Raw genomic sequence first — 16,875 nt, forward strand, 5'->3', positions numbered from 1 at the left:
ATTATGGTGCACAGCTTACTCACTTGGTGCCCTCATTCCTTCAGAACTTTCAACATTAAGTATAGAATAGCCGGATGCTTTTAATTCCTTTATTCTATACTGTTGTAATGCAAATATCTGTATGTATCCCTTACACAGATTTCGTTTTTTACTGTTGTTAGTAGGACTTAAGGAACTTGTGGTGTTTCACCACAAGAACTTTTCTCTATTACAGACTTGGATAAATATCTTATGCTAATTTATTCACCAGTATGTAGAGGTTCACAGATGAATGCTAGGCAATCAGTCTGCAGACTATTACAAGGCTAGACAATAAGCGGAGGTCATAATCAAACCCTGTACCTTGCATCTGTGAGGTAGACCTTAAATATTATGCCAACCCTGACTTTGTATATATGTATGTACATATATGTATGTATATATATATATATATATATATGTGTGTGTGTGTATATATATATATATATATATATATATATATATATATAGTGTATGTGTGATATACACATACGTACACACGTATATGTATTTAGTAAAAATGTAGATGTCTGCAATAAATGTATGTATTTATCCATCCTAAGAGTAAACCCAAAACACTAATCTGATACACTGATTTATTTGTTATCTACATAATCTTATGATCATGTGCCAAGTGTGCATCTACATCCTTGGCATATGAACAGAACAACTAAAGTTTCCCTAAACCTTATATGATTATGCTACATACCAAAAAGTACAATTTACACATTGAGCGTGCACACGCGCACACACACGCATACACACACACAGATGATCCACACTCCTAAGACAACCTAGCCCATCTAAAGTAATCCCTGTAAATTGAACTCCAAACCATAGTTTACATTAAAACTACTAAATATGATAAAAATATGAAGCCGAGACAGTGTTTCACATTTATTGCACGGTGTAAAAAATAACTTTGCACATTACATTATTGAGAACACACAAGCTGGACAGACTAAGCATAGTGCGAGACAAGATCAAGAAGTTTTGAAGAAAATTTATATGAAAATATTGAGTACTATAGGAAACCTTTTTATAGATACACAAGATATGGAAGAAATACATATACAAATGAATGTGTGTAGTTCCTACATTTTATTCTCACGCACAAAATAGATAGTAGATATAGTTACAAACTCTTAGGCAAAACAGTTTTGCCCCACAAAGGGGGGGTCATAAGTTGTCCTAGTGACTGAAATCAACTTGCATCATATTGAAAAAGAACTATGCAAACTGTGGATCCAAGCAAAGCATAGGGAAGAGACAATTAGTAATAGTGTCCTGAAAACAGTTCAGCAAGAACTTGCATTACCATTATATCTATTATTTACTAGGTCATGTAAATATGGAGAGATTTGTCAAAATTGGAGACATGCACTTATTAAACCTGTCTTTAAGGGAAAGGGGAGTAGGACGAACATACTTATACAGACCCTTAAGTCTAATTTCATGTTATGGAAAAAGGCAATGTAATACTGGTTAAGTTATTGTCAGAATTTGAAAGGTTTCAGCTTGAAACCATGTATTGAAATGTTTGTTTAAAATAGATATATTACCAACTGTAACATGATGTTCTATAACAATATAGTAGCTATGAATGAAAAGTGTGCTGTGATATAATTTGTATAGATTTAACTTCAGCATTTGACATGATCATACACAAAGCACTGATCAATAAATTAGAATGGACAGGTATTGATGTCCTCTTGATAAGATGGATAACTGCATGGCTTACAAATAGGACATGGCAAGTATCAGCAATTGGGCAGGTGAAATTCTTGGTTACACTGTGTCTCACAGGGTTCTGTTCTAGGCCCTTGCTTGTTTAGAGGTCTATATTAGAACATCGAAGTTTCAAAACTTGGAATGTTCTAATATCGAACCCTATTCAGCAAAAGCTGAAAATATCGAAGCAACAGAAAACCGAATATTTTCCTAGGGAAAGAATTAGATTGTCCGTTTCTGTTGCTTCGGTATTTTCAGTGCTGTGGTGGAAAGTTACGGGTTGGGTTCAGGTAAGTGTGTACGATTGAGTGCGGGTTAGGTTAGTTAGGGTTAGGGTGCAGGTTAGGTATGTGTGTGATTGTGTGGACGTGAGGGTTAGGTGAGTTAGGGTTAGGGCACGGGTTAGGTATGTGTGCGATTGCATGGACGTGAGGGTTAGGGGGGTAGGCGAGTTAAGGCGTGGGTGAGGTGAGTGTGCGATAATGACGGACCTTAGGGTTTGGGTTAAGGTAAGTGGATGGTTAGTGGTGTGTGTATAGTTAGGTGTAAGATATTTTAGGTGTGTGGATTGCTGTTTGGTGTGCTTGTGTTGTGTGTGTGTTTTTTGGAACTCGCTGCTCTGTTCGATGTTCGAACATTCGAAGTTTTGAAACTTCGATGTTCTAATATAGACCCCTTGTTTAGATTGCATCTTTCAGATCTATGTTTTTCGTCTGAGGTGTTCTACAGTCTGTATGCAGATGACTTGAAATTGGGTGAACTGATTAAATGTGTTAGGTCATGTCTGCAAAAGAACTTGACTAGATTAACTATTTGGGCACACGAGTAATATGCTGATAAAGACATCAAAAACCAAGTGTATGAGATTTGGGGCACACAAATCGAAAGATGAATATTTCACACAGCACACAGAAATTGAAACTGTAGATTCATATGGGTAGATCCAGCTTTGAGTTTTTTTGTAATCATATCAATCACTTGGTTAATGATGGTTATAGAACTATAGGTTGTATAAAAATATAAAGTCTAGGAAATCAAAGGATGAAGTCATTGTTAATGCATTAGACCCACTCGAGTATGGAATAACGATATGAAAACCTAATAAGAAAACAAGCACGAGTAAACTGTAAAGACTATACCAAAAATATACCAAGGGCATCCTTGGATGTGAAAATTTTAAGTTCTGATGAAAAACTAAAATATCTGAATTTGTACTGTTTCATACAGATACTTAAGAGGAGACTTTATTCAGATATGTAGGGCATTTAGAGACTACTACTGGGATGGTTTGGGATTATCAAAAAGTAGTAGAAAATAGTCAGACAACGAATGTAGAAGATTCTGTAGGAATGAGAAGTGTGCTAATTGGTTCTCGGACAGCAGCTGATGCATGGAATAGACCACCAAATTACATTACAAAAAGCACTGGTTTAGATATTTTAAGAACAGCCTGGACACCTATTATGGCAACAACTGTTTTTGGTATGTTGCCAAGCTACAGAAGGGCATTAATGCTTGTGCTTGAAATAACTGTATGTATGTAAGAACAGGCACTTACACTTGCCTAGAACAGCCTGGTCTCCATAAAACACGACCCCAAACCCAAACTTTGCTTTGCTATAAAAATACTAAGTAAAGTTCAACACACACCACATTTCACTTTCACTACAATATAAAACTAAGTAAACTAATGTGTACACTTTATTGATATTTATTTACTGTTTTTGTCTGTGCTTAAAAAGACTTTTCATTGGTGGCCTGGTGTGGAAGTTCCAGTACAAAATATACAATTTGCAGTGAATGACTTACTTGTTGGGAGTTATCTTTCATGACTCTGGTTTATAACAGTACGATATGTAATGTACATTGCGACTTTTAAACAATGCAATATGATGTAATTTAGTGATTTTTATAACACTGAAATGATGCAGCTATAATTATCCTAAGTTACAAGAAAACTTGGAGCATAAAATATAACATTAAAAAACAAATGTATTCATTGAAGCATGTAAACTATTAAATAGCTGAGATGCAGGGTGTGGTAGGCTGACAGCCTAAAAAGGTGATGAAGTGAGAAAGGTAAGAAAACAGAAAATAAAGCAGGAAAGATAAGTAAAAAATACTGAGTGGGGAACAGAAAAAATGTAGAGACCGTGAATATTACAGGTGACAGGAGGAGAATGAAAGATGGTGTCTAAGGGTGTCTTGTGAAAACAGTAAAAAAGTGAAGAGACCTATGAGAGATGAGGAAATGTAAAGTTGAATTCCCGTGATTTGAAGTTATTTTATGTGTAGAGTGGGTGGATTCAGCTCCTTTTTCTGCTTGTCTGTTTATTTCATTACTGCACTCTCTCTCAGGCTAAAAGTTGCCAGTCATGTTCTAATCTTCCATAGAAGTTGGACAGAGACCATTTTACAGGGCTTCCGGTCATTAAAAACACAAGAAGTAACAAAACTCAAACTTGGGACGATGACAATAGAGATCCCACTTTTATGAGGCTTTAATTTTTTGTTATCCTGTGACGGACCTTTCGTTGGAAAGTAGTAGTAGTGAGTTGGCCCTGAAAGTTGAAGTGCTTACACTCATCTGCTAGATGAGCTTCATCAGATCCTTGTTTGCAGCGAAATGTTCTAAATATTGTGAAGATAAAATTCTGTTGAGGATGCATACAGTAGCGATGATCAGCTTGATTTAGGCCAGGATAATTATAACAGTCATAATGACGTAGTGGTTTTGAACACCTGTGTGTACTGTTCTTAAAGTAATGATTTTGTACCTAGGCAATGTTCTGTAATGAAATTGGTTTTGTATCCCGGTAATGGTCCCTAATGAGGTAGTGGTTTTGTACACATTGTTCCCTGATGAGGTAGTGGTTATGTACCTCAGTACTATTCGCCAATGAGGTAATGATTTTGTAACCCATAACTGTTCCTTAATGAGGTAGTGGTTTTGTACCATGGTACTGTTCCCTAATAGGATAATGGTTTTGTACCCTGGTGCTGTTCCGTAATGAGGTAATGGTTTTGTACTCTGGTATGGTTATGTAATGAGGTAATGGTTTTGTACACTGGTACTGTTCCCTAATGAGGCAGTGGTTTTGTTCCTTGGTACTTTTCCCTAATGTGGCAGTGGTTATGTACCCTGGTACTGTTTCCTTGTGAGAGAGTTTTGTGCACTGCTACTGTTCCCTAATAAGGTAGTGATTTTGTTACCCCAGTACCGTTTCCTAATGAGGTGGTGGTTTTGTACACTGGTACTGCTGCTTTCCAGGTGATAAGGGGAGATCTGAGGTTGCCATTTTTATTCATTCCTCAACTAATGGGTTTCTGGTCCGACTCTGTCACTTCTTCCAGATCCTCTGACTTCTTCCAGTTCCTTCCTTTACCCATGATACCCCCCTGCTTAACATATCTCAGATCGCTCTTGTTGCCATATCACTACAAACTCTGATCCTTTTTCTCTCAAGCTGATGCTGGGTTTTTTTTGTTTTTTTTTTCCGGATTAGAACAGTGAATTTTTCAATTTTTTTCCCTGCAATATGCTATTCATTGGATTTCTGTCACCTTCCTCCCTTCATCCAGTACATTTCTTTCTTTGTTAGATTCTTTTTTCTCCCCTGTACTCCAAATTTTACCAAGACCTCTGTATTTATTCCAGTACCATTGCTGGTAATTTGACTTTTTCTCTGTCTTTTTCCTACACTTTAAGGGTATTCTCAACTACCAATGTTAGTCTTTCTTTCCTTTTCCATATAAAAATGTTTTACATAATTTCTACTTCCACATTTGTATTTATTTTGGGTCTTTCTTTTTAGGTAATCGCTAGCATGACTAGAAAAACAGCTGGCTTCTAAAACTGCATCTCCTGTGGGCATACCATACCCAATTCAGAAGCTCACAGGGAATGTGTCCGTGGTTTGGGTGCTGCCCATTTAGGTGCAGATTCAACTTCAGGTCACTCAAGGAGAGTTGCAACAAATTTGTTTTGAAGGGTCTTCTTCATTCTCCTCCTTCCTGTACTCCAAATGGTACTCAAACCCCAAATGGTACTCAAACCCCCTCAAAAAATCTGGCAAAGGGAAGCCAAACTCTGGTCCCTAGGACAGAGAGTCGACAATGAGATCTCCAAATCCTACAATGTCTTTGGATCCTTCATTAGAGCTACCTCCAAAGATGTCAAATAAGTCAGATCTGGTGACTTTGGATCCTACTTCTCCAAAACCAAGATCTCCTTGGACCCAATCACCTCTTCATTTACTAGATCTGATACCTTCTCAACTCCCTTCTCCATTTTTGTAGGAGTCTCCTAGCAAGCACTCAAGGCCACCATCCACTAGTTTCTCTCTTAGGTCTTCAGGAGTTTATCCAAGGCTGAAGTGGATAGGATGAGGAGGAAATTACTCAAAACTCCGATACAGATGGGGGGTAGTTCCATCTCCCACTGGATCTGTAAGCCTGCCAATGACTAGTGCTCCTTTAGTTTCTCCATCCCTTATCTGGTCTGCTGTTTCCAGAACCTTTGGATCAGAGATCCCAGGGGGGTGTCATCACATCTGAAGACTGTTCATTTTTTGACTCCAGTTAATACACGGTCTTTTGGAGCTGGAGAACACTCTGAGCCGACGCATTGGCACTGGATACAGAGGAAGAGGGTTTGACTCCAAAGTTATTGGAGCCATCCATGCCCCTCAGAGCTTCAGATCTGGACAGCTTGGGTCTGACTCCATCCTTAAAGATTGATTCAGGAATTGTTAACTCCACTACCTCTGATTTTGGCCTCCCTAGGCACTCTGCCTTCGAGATTGCGGAGAGGGATGTCTCTTTACCTGGGGAAAGGAAATCCCTACTCCCCCTTGGATCATATCACTCTGCCACCTTTGTGTCAGGTCTTTGCTCTGAGCCTCGATCGTCTTTTTCATTGGAACAAGTTAGCCTGTCTCCCATCAGTAAACCAGGACTCCACTAGCACTTCTGATACCTCACCGGACCATTCCACGGATGAGGTCCCTTCAAAGAGAGCATGTAAAAGGACACGCTTCTGATTTCCCTCCAGAATCTCTCATATAGGATACTGATTTTGATGAAGGGTAAGTGTCCCCCAGTTCCCCCCTTGAATACATTTCCTTTGAAGATGTTCATGAACTCCTAAAGCAAAAAGGTGGTTGGTCTTCTGATGCACCTTCCCAGGAGTAGTTGGTGTTCTTGGAGGCTTTCAGGTCTGGCCCAGCTTATGTATTGGGTGAACCCCTGGCTGATGAGTTTATAGACCTTGTATCTTGCCAGGCATGGAAGAAACTGGATACTGTGGAGCCCATTCTAAAGTGTCCAGATGAATTTCTAGCCCCTCCCAAAGGACAGGACACACTGGAGCAAGCGAGTCCCAGTTGATTCCATGGTTGTGGCAGCAGCCACTAAAGAGAGTTTGCAGAGCTCTTCTATCCATCCCCTTAATAGGGAACCTAGGGCCTTGGAGAAATTTGGTAAATGCATTTATGCTTTAGCAACCTTTGCTATGTGGTCATTGAATTACTTGGTGCATTTCAGGAGACTGCAAAAAAGATTTGACTAAGGAGGTCTCCGAATCTCTTTTTGGGTCCATGTCTGCAGAGGACCATAATACAGTCTATTCGCAACTTGCCATTCTTCAGTCCATAGCTGTTGCATGCCTGAGTTGATTTCCCATGTGGCCGAAGGTACCTCACAGGCAGTTTCAGGCATAACTATTAGGAGACATGCATATCTGTATCTGTGAATTTGTGGAGCCCTTCAAGTCTTCACTTATCAATGTTCCATTTGATGGATCTTCCTTACTTGGCCCAAAAGTAAAAAAAAAAATGCACTCCAGATTTAAGCAAGAAGGAAAGATCTTATCTGATGCTGAAATATGTTTTTACCCCTCAAAGACCTTTCCTAGAATCAGTGAGGAGGTAGAAAGATGCAGTTCCTCAAATCCCAGGGTACTTTCCAAAACTCACAAGGAGATAGTTCTCCCAGAGACTGAGAGGGGAATGCTAACTTGAAGATGCTGTCCCTGCAGCAAAGGTGGCCCACAGAACTAGGGTTTATGGGATGCCTTCTTAGATTAACCCTGCCAGTGATCCTGAAAAGTGGCCTGACTGTTGCAGTTTGGAGGCAGTCAGGGGTGTGTTTGTCTCTGCACCACAAAGCCTGGGCATCCATCACAATAGATAATTATATACAGAGGTTTTATCATACTATTTTCCCGAATTCCCCCAGCAGGAATAGATTGTCCTCAATGTTCCACCCAGTCAGAGAGATGGCAGCATTAGAAATAGAAAAGCTGTTCAGAAAGAGTGTCATTCAGGGGGTCCTGCCTGACTGGACAGGATTCAGAACCTACTCAAGATTCTTTGTAGTGCCAGAGAAGACAGGGGACTTGAGACCCATTTTAGATCTTAGCAGATTAAATCAATATGTGAAATATTCAAGGCTGTGGATGGTCACAGTTCAGTCCATTTTGACTCTACTGTGAAAGTACGATTGGATATGATCAAAGTGAATAGGCACTCCAGGAGATATCTGTGCTTCTGGCTGGGAGACTGTTACCAGTTCAGAACACTGCCATTTGGCCTTACTGCAGCCCCCAGGGTGTTCACCAAATGCATGGCGGTAGTAGCAGCTGTCACCTGAGACTGCTGGGATTCTGGATGTTTCCATACCTAGACAACAGACTCCTAACTTCCCCATCCAGGAATCTGCTTCTACAGGCAAGTGACTGCTTACTCAAATTGTGCTTTCGTCTTGGCATCACAGTTATTTACAGCAAGTCTCAGCTCACACTCAGAGTTAGGAGTTCTTAAGTGCTTGTATGAAGATGATCACACAGCCTCTCTTTCACCTACATGAATTTAGACACAGATCCGAGGTCATGAAAGTGATCTCACACACTGCTCTACCAGAAAGACTAATCTTACAAGCCTTGGGATTCATGGCAACAGCTATCACCCTAGTTCCTTTAGCAAGGTTTGACATGTGGATTCTGCAGTGGACAACTCAGTACAGTGGTCTTTTTTTCAGCAGCCTTTATCTACTGTCTGTCAAGATCACTCAATCTTGCAAAAAATATCTTCTTTGGTGGCTTCACTTGGACAAAATTTTTCAAGGCTATTCATTTATTGTTCCCCACCCATGATCACAGTGACCACAGATGCCTCCCAACTGGGATGAGATGGTACTACTTGGGGAAAGACAATCCAAGGTATGTGGTCCCCAGAAGAAACCAAGATGCATATCAATGTCCTGAAAATGAGAGCAATTCTCCTAGTTTTGCAGGTCTTTCAAGACACTCTGTCATCCAGAATGATTGCTATTCAGTCTAACAATGTCTGTAGTCTGGTACATCAACAACCAGGGAGGAACCAGATCTTATCTTTTCCTCTGAGTCGAGAAGCAATGAGTGTGTGACAATGGGTCATCTCTTCTGGCCTCTTTCTCAAAGCAACACACAATTTGGGAAAAACCAACATGATTGAAGACAAACTAAGCAATTCCTTTCTGATGTCTCAGGAGTGGTCTCTCAAGATCAAGGTGGCAGACAGGATTTTCCATCCATGGGGCCAACCATGCTGTGACCTTTCCACCTCTCCCCTCAAGTGCAGCAAGTTCTTTGCCCTGGTCCCTCCAAAGGGGAGTCCCTGAGAAATGCCCTAGTCCACGACTGGCCCTCTGTTGTTCTCTATGCTTAACCCCCCCCCCCCCCATTGCCTCTTATCCCCAAATATCTGCAGAAAGCATACTGGTTGAAGAAAACAGTTATCCTCATTGCACCTTTTTGGCCTTGCCAGATTTGATTTCCCTTCTGGCCTCCTCTACATCCACCCTGGACACTAGATTCCAATCCAGACCTCCTGTATCACCTGACAAGTATGACTCATTTGGACTTAACAGGCCTCAAACTAATTGGTTTATCCAATTCCACTCATTGTTAGGCAGCCCAGCTTCTCCTCCCCGGTCTGTCATATTTTATCTCAAAAGACTTCTCCTAGAAAGATTTACAAAAGTAAATGGAATAGATTTGTGTTTTGGGCCCTTAAGGATCAGGATCCTTTTTCTGCCCTTATACAAGCTGTACTTGACTTTTAATTTTCAGTGATGGGACTAGCTTTTCTAGTATTGATGTCCAGTTGCTGTCATTTCAAACTTCCATCTGGGTGAAAAGCTGCTTCTAAATTATGCAAAGCCTTTCTCCTAGGAACTTTTTTACTTAGACCACCACTAAAGGATCCTACTCCTTTTCAGGATTTAACTATTTTGCTCCAAGACCTGACTCAAGACCCCTTTCAACCCTCAGCCCAGGTCAGACCTCAATTTTTTTTTGTTGTGGAAAAACATTTTTCTAGTCACTACTACATCAGCTAGATGAGGTCGGAACTCCAGGACCTGTCTTCCAAACCTTAACTGGTTTTCCATAACAACAGGGTTACTTTACAGGCAATGTCCATCCTTTTTCCTTGAGGTAGCTTCTGAGTCTAATAACCAGGTCATTAACCTCATAGGTTTTGTCCCCAAATTTTTCAAACAAAGAAGAGTACACATGCCATCTTTTGGATGTACATAGACAACTTTGGTTTTATCTCAATAGAACCAGGGATTTCTGGAAGATCAACCAGTTATTTGTATCCTTCTCAGCTAGTAAATTGGGTGTTCTAGCACTAAATTTACCCTGGCCAAATGGTTAACCAATTTTATCTCCTTTGTCTATAATAAGAGTTTTGTTCTTGCCTAAGCCACCTAGAGCACATTCCACGAGGTCTATGGCTGCATTCGTAGCTTTTTGGTAAAGAGCTTCCATAGATGACATTTGTGCAGCTGCCACTTTGTCCAGTGCTCATATATTTATTGCTCATAAATTGGATTTGGTTTCCGTGAGCTGCCTTTGGCTCTGCAGTACCCTGGAATATCCTTCCATGAAGACCACCCAAGGTTCATCTAGCAGGGGATTCTGTCCAGTCAGAGAATGAATGAAAATGACAACAAAAGATTAAAAAAAAAAAAAAAAAAGTTATGTAGTCAACATAACATTGCATCTGTATTGTCCATTTTCATTCTTCAACTTTCTGCCCTCCTTAACCCCTCATCCCTTTGCTCCTGGAGATACCAAAGGGTATCTCCTTGGAAACTACTGTTCCTTGTTTTGAGCTTCAGGTCATTTTCTTATTCTACACATTCTTAACTTAAAGTATTGTCCATTGACTCCTGTGGACAATAAACTTGATCTGAGGTCTCTTAGGCTGGTGGGGCATTATGGGTAAAAGGAAGAGCTCGAGAGTTTGGATCCAAGGAGATATGGAAGAAGTGCCCAAGTCTGATCCAAGACCCATCAGTTGAATGAAAATTGACAACACAGATGTAATATTATAGTGAGTACAAATCTTTTTTTTTTCCTCCCTGGCTCTGTTAATGATTATTTTGGAGTAAGCAGATCATTTGAGGCGAATTAGTCTACAGATGGAGGGAATCTGCCACTGATGGTGGGAGAGCTTACTCATTACCTGCTTCACTGACTGTAAGAATAAAGTTTGTCAATGTACATGGGTCAACAGATACACTGGCCCCTAATATATTAAACCCGTTAGGAGAATACAATGGTTTACAGAATGTAAAGTTTACATTGGAATCATTATGGATAAACTCTAGTAAAATTAAAATGCATGATGGGTCAACAGATACACTGGCCCTAGTATATTAAACCTGTCAGGAGAATGCAGTGGCTCATAGGTTCATAGGTAGGTACTAGGCTATCTGCCCGAAGGCATTTATAAACCTAGCCAGAATGTGTTGGCTTTCGCTACCCCCTTAGATTAGTTCCCTGTGCCTCTGTCCGTCAGAGCCACTGAAGTGATCCCCAGGGTAAACTTGGTTTCCCATCCACTCATCAAGGTTTCTCTTGAGTGTTAGCAAGGAGCTCTGCCTAATATAGATTGGAATCTTGTTCCAAAGCATGGGAAGTCTCTGACAGGAATCTATCCCTCCAGCACATCCTATTTATTGTTGTGGTGAGGTTTAGATCCCTAGAGCATGTGGCTCGAGGGGATAAGCTTTTCTTTAGGTGGAGCATGTCGATCAGTTTTGGGTTGGACATGGCCTTGTATGTCTGGCAGAGATCACCTCTGAGTAGGTGGTATGCAACCGAGTACAGCTGGAGTTTATTCAGTCAAGCTGCATAGGGCATCTGAGGCCAGTGATCCTCTTGGTGAGGTACTTCTGTGGTCTTTCCAGCTGTTGCAGGTGTCTTGTAAGATACATCCCAAATAGGACGTTGTACTCTATGATGGGTCTGATGAGCAATCAGCAGAGGGGCACAATGACCTCTCTTGATCTGGATGCGAACCCTTCTGTGATAAGAAGTGCCACATAGAAGGATTTTCTAACCACTTTGTCAATGTAATTATCAAAGGAGAGTTTACTATCTACTTGGGTCCCCAGATCCCTTTTTACGTCTTCCGTATTTAGGGGACTACCAACTATGTGGTCATTTGTGGGTACTTGTTTTTTCCAAAGGGGATGGCTATGCTCTTTTTGGCACTTAGCTTGTGGCCACGATTTTGACACCAGGTGTCTGTCTCAGTGAGACTCTTTTGGAGGATGTCTGTGTCAGCCGGAGAGTCAATTATAGCCCCTAGTTTGCAGTCGTCTGCGAACTTGGTCAGCCATAGTCCTCCTGTGCTTGCCTGTACCTCTGAGAAGTATATGCTGAACAGGAGGGGTCCTAGGACTGAGCCCTGGGGAATGCCACTTGTAACCGGTTTAAAGTCAGACCTAGCTCCCGCAACTCTTACCATGTGGGTTCTGTTCGTGAGCCAGTTGGCAACCGATCTTGTGACGTAGGGGTTTGTTTAGGCTGGTGAGCTTGTCTATAATGCCAGAATGGGGAATGGTGTCAAAGGCCTTTGCGAGGTCTAGGTAGGCTGTGTGTACCACCTTTTCCTCGTCTATAGCCTTGGTAACTGTCTCAAAGAAGTCCACCAGGTTTAGGAGGCATGATCTGCCTTTAACAAAGCCGAACTGGGTAGGGTCTAGTGTTTGGAGGTTCCCAATGTCTCTCTTAATGAGTTCCATGATGATGCGTTCCATAGCTTTGCAGACCAAGCAAGTCAGGCTTGTAGGGTGATAGTTCCCAGGGTCTGTTGTGGCTCAACCTTTGTGAAGCGGAATAACCGTTGCTGTGCACCACTCTATGGGTATGTAACCTGTGTAGAGACTGAGTTTGAACAGTGTGTTTAGGTGAGGGGTTAGTCTTTGAGCTCATGTAGGATGCAGCCTGGGACACTATCTGGTCCCATTGATGCTGTATTTTTGGCTTTGGAGAGGGCTGTTTTAACCTGAGTGTCTGTGATTTCAGGAGCTCTACAGTCTTCTGGTATGGTTATAGGCCCTTTTGGGGGTGAGAGGGGGGGTGAAGTTTGCGCTGAACCTGTCTGCCAGGATGTTGGCAATATTGGTCGGTTCAGTGTATTTTGTACTATTCTGCACTAACTCTGAGCAGATCTGAGCATTGCCACTTAGATTCTTGACATAGCTAAAGAATACCTTGTGGTTATCTTTGGAGGCCTTGGCAATTTTTCTTTCGAAACTCGCCTTGGATGATTTTATGAGGGATCCATAGACTTCTTGCATTGAGTAGCATTATCCTCAGTTTTATTTACTTGTGCCATTTATGGTGGTGGGTTTGTCTTTTGAGCCTTGCCTAAAAAAGGCACTATGGGGGTGGCAAGAGCCTTGGCCAGTATTCAAAATCCTAAGGGTGACAGGTGCAAGCCATCTCTAGCGAAGCAGCGTGGCTTGTCGAGCATGTCATGCCAGGCAGACAGACACTGGATCCCCTTTGAATGACACCAGAAACTTAGCCAGTTGTTGAAATTTATCATTTTTTCTTTATACTGTGGTATCATTCTTTGTGAGGGCAGGATGCTACTCAGGGTCAGGGACATACCAGCCTGGGCTACAAGATCAGAGAGCTCTTCCATATGTCTCTTCATGTAGTCCAGGGAGGTACGGCTCAGGTCATTCCCACCAACATGGACAATGACAGAGTCGTATTTGTACTTGTTCTGGAGTGACCCGAGTGCTTCTGGTTTACAGAATGTAAAGATTACACTGGAATCATTATGGATAAACTCTAGTAAGAACATCAAAATGGTTAAAACGCATGAACTATGAATTTCTGAACATGGGAAACCATTGAAAACTGCAAAATTGGGGATATACTAGTGAATAAGCAAAGCAAACACGCTGTATTTCAGAGACGCAGTTCTGTTTTATTCTGATATCAAAGTCTGCTAAAACATCTCCTTTCCTTTGCCATGACAGCATAATAGGTCGGCCATCTAAATATATTTTCCAAAGGCAAGTGATATCTCACACTAAAACTGCAGCCACGAGCATGGTTAGTCACTAAAACTGCAGCCACGGGCATTGTCAGTCTGCGTAGCAGTGCACAAATGCACTGATCCCACATTCCTAAAGCCTTCCATTTAGTGAATCCAGTGTATGGTAACAGTGCACTGATGCAATTAACTGGAGATCTGTGACTGCCGATAGGTATTTCACAGTAGCTGTGAGATGATTTAGCAGAACTTGACATTGCTTTTCCATTTAATTTTATGAAATCAGGAGACTGGAACATAGGGTAAATACAATTTAAACTTGATCTAGTAATTATTCCTTTTTTTATTTTCTGTTGAGACAGACTTTCATAGATACTTTGTAGTGGTAGCATTTCATCATGTTAGGAAACTCTGTTTTTTACTTTGAGAAGCAGTGGACACCATTGTTGCAACACCACTTCTGTATTGCAGTTCTCTCTACTGCATTTTGCATCCAGTAAAGGAGCTCTAAATTAATCACAGTAACTACATACAGGTTAAATTGCACACTATTTAAGGTGCTATATTTTAGCAAACATACATTGCATACATTGTAATAGATGAATTATTTGCTATCAAAAAATCCCATTTACAAAATATTTTCTTTTTTCAGATTTCCAGTGATCTTTTCTACTTAAGATAATGCATTTTATAAATAAGCCAGGCGCTAGTTTATTGAAATTAACATACAGATGACTTGTGGCTGTGGTCTCACAGGGTTCCACAGACAATAAGGTACATCGTGCGTCAGCCTTCCATCATAAAGTATTACTACAATAACTAGTTTAGACAGTAATACATAGAGATAGTATTACTACAGTAACTAGTTTAGACAGTAATACATAGAGATAGTATTACTACAGTAACTAGTTTAGACAGTAATACATAGAGATAGTATTACTACAGTAACTAGTTTAGACAGTAATACATAGAGTATAGTATTACTACAGTAATTAGTTTACACAGTAATACATAGAGTAATTGGGTTCTCATTTTCTCAGTTACCCATTAAGCAGTTTTAGTACCATTTAAGTATCTCAAAGCTGGTGTGATACCCGTTGCTGGAAGTATCAAAAGATAAAAATATACTTAGCAAAACTAAGCTCCCTTTGTTCTTGTGTGAAGTTAGTTTCAAGTTTCTATGGCATAGTGAATGATGTCCCATAATTGTCAAAATGTTCCAGAAATAAGTCTCAAGTACTGTGCAGTATTTACTTGAGTTAATGGTGGTCTCATATCGAGTGGTATCTCAGACGTAGATTTTTTTTTTTTTTGGGGGGGGGGGGGTGTTGCAGATTTGCTCAAATCAATGAGGTTGCAGAAACACTTGTCTTGTCTGAAAGGCACTAATGAGCCTTGGCAGTTGCAGTTTTGAATGATATGTGAATCATTGGTTCATAATCTACGTTGTCGTGACCGTGAGCATGGCATAGTGCTTTAAGATGTCTATTTCCCACCTTAAAATAATACCATATACTGTACTGGAATGGCTGCTCTTAGCAGAAATATTCCTAAATTTGTTCTACAGTAGCTAAGTTGACAGTATATAAACTTTAAATAGTATATCAGTACATCATTTTGCTTTTCACAGACATTGTGTGTGTAATTCAGTTTGAAAACTCATATTGACTTGCTGTATATTGCAACACTGAGTTGATAGAATCTGTGATTGAAATACAGCTTTGTCATAAGTGCAATCACAAAAAGGAATCACATGTAAGCCTGTTATCCTTATTATAATTTTGCTGCATGGATTCTTGTACAGGTGTGCTTTCTATAAAAAAGTGAGGCAATTGTGAAGGATCTGACTCACTGCCATCAATATGTCTTGGCCTATCTGTCAGTAATTGAGTTTAAATCCCCAAACACTGCTGACTAGTGTATCATCCGTGTATTTACTGAATGGTTCTATGGTTTATGGATCCATTCCACTGCTGCAAATAGGTCTATAGGTGGTCAATCGGATGGCTGTTGTCACAATTTTGATAGCCAACAGGTTTAAGAAGAAAATTGCACACAAGTCTGATTCAGTAACAAATTCATCAAATTTAGCCTGGCCCCAAGAACATAAAGAATAGGATAGGATTACTGTCCTGGGAGTGGTCCTACAACATCCACACCTAGACTAGGATTATACATTGACATGCTGAGCTCTCTGGCCTAGCACCATAAGGCCCTTAATCCTCGCTCTCTGTAAGCCACAGTGTCTTCCTGTGTTACTTTCCTGTGTTAATTTCCTTAACAATTTCCATATACACACACACACACACTTCTAGGTAAGGCTGGTAAATTCACCAGTTCCCCACAAGTTTCTTCCTGGAAAAGTTGTACTGCAACTAGTCTAAAATTTTTTGACTAGAATCTCAGCAATTATTGTGCTGGTCTTGATAATTATCAAATACAAGTTATAAAATTAATATCTCACTGACAGTGTGTTGATGCAGCCTTTCTTTTGGTTGTTATTGTGTCTTTCGGCTGTTAGGGGTCGCCACAGCGGAACTCCGGTCCGCTAATGATTGGCAGTAGATTTTTACGTGCTGAGTTGCCGGCCCTGACGCACAACCTTCAGCGAAGGTACACCCATTCACGCATGTCTCCACACAGAAGATGCTCTAGCTGAGACTCTAACAGGACAACAAAATCTATTGCTGGCCTAGAAGTGGTAAATAATGCATAAACAAAACGTCAACCGCAAGATCTTAAATGTAAATAAATAATTTTACTTTAACAATAAAGAAGA

This window comes from Protopterus annectens, chromosome 6.part0 (assembly GCF_019279795.1).
Source record: "Protopterus annectens isolate FY-2018-M chromosome 6.part0, PAN1.0, whole genome shotgun sequence".
Lineage (NCBI taxonomy): Eukaryota > Metazoa > Chordata > Ceratodontiformes > Protopteridae > Protopterus > Protopterus annectens.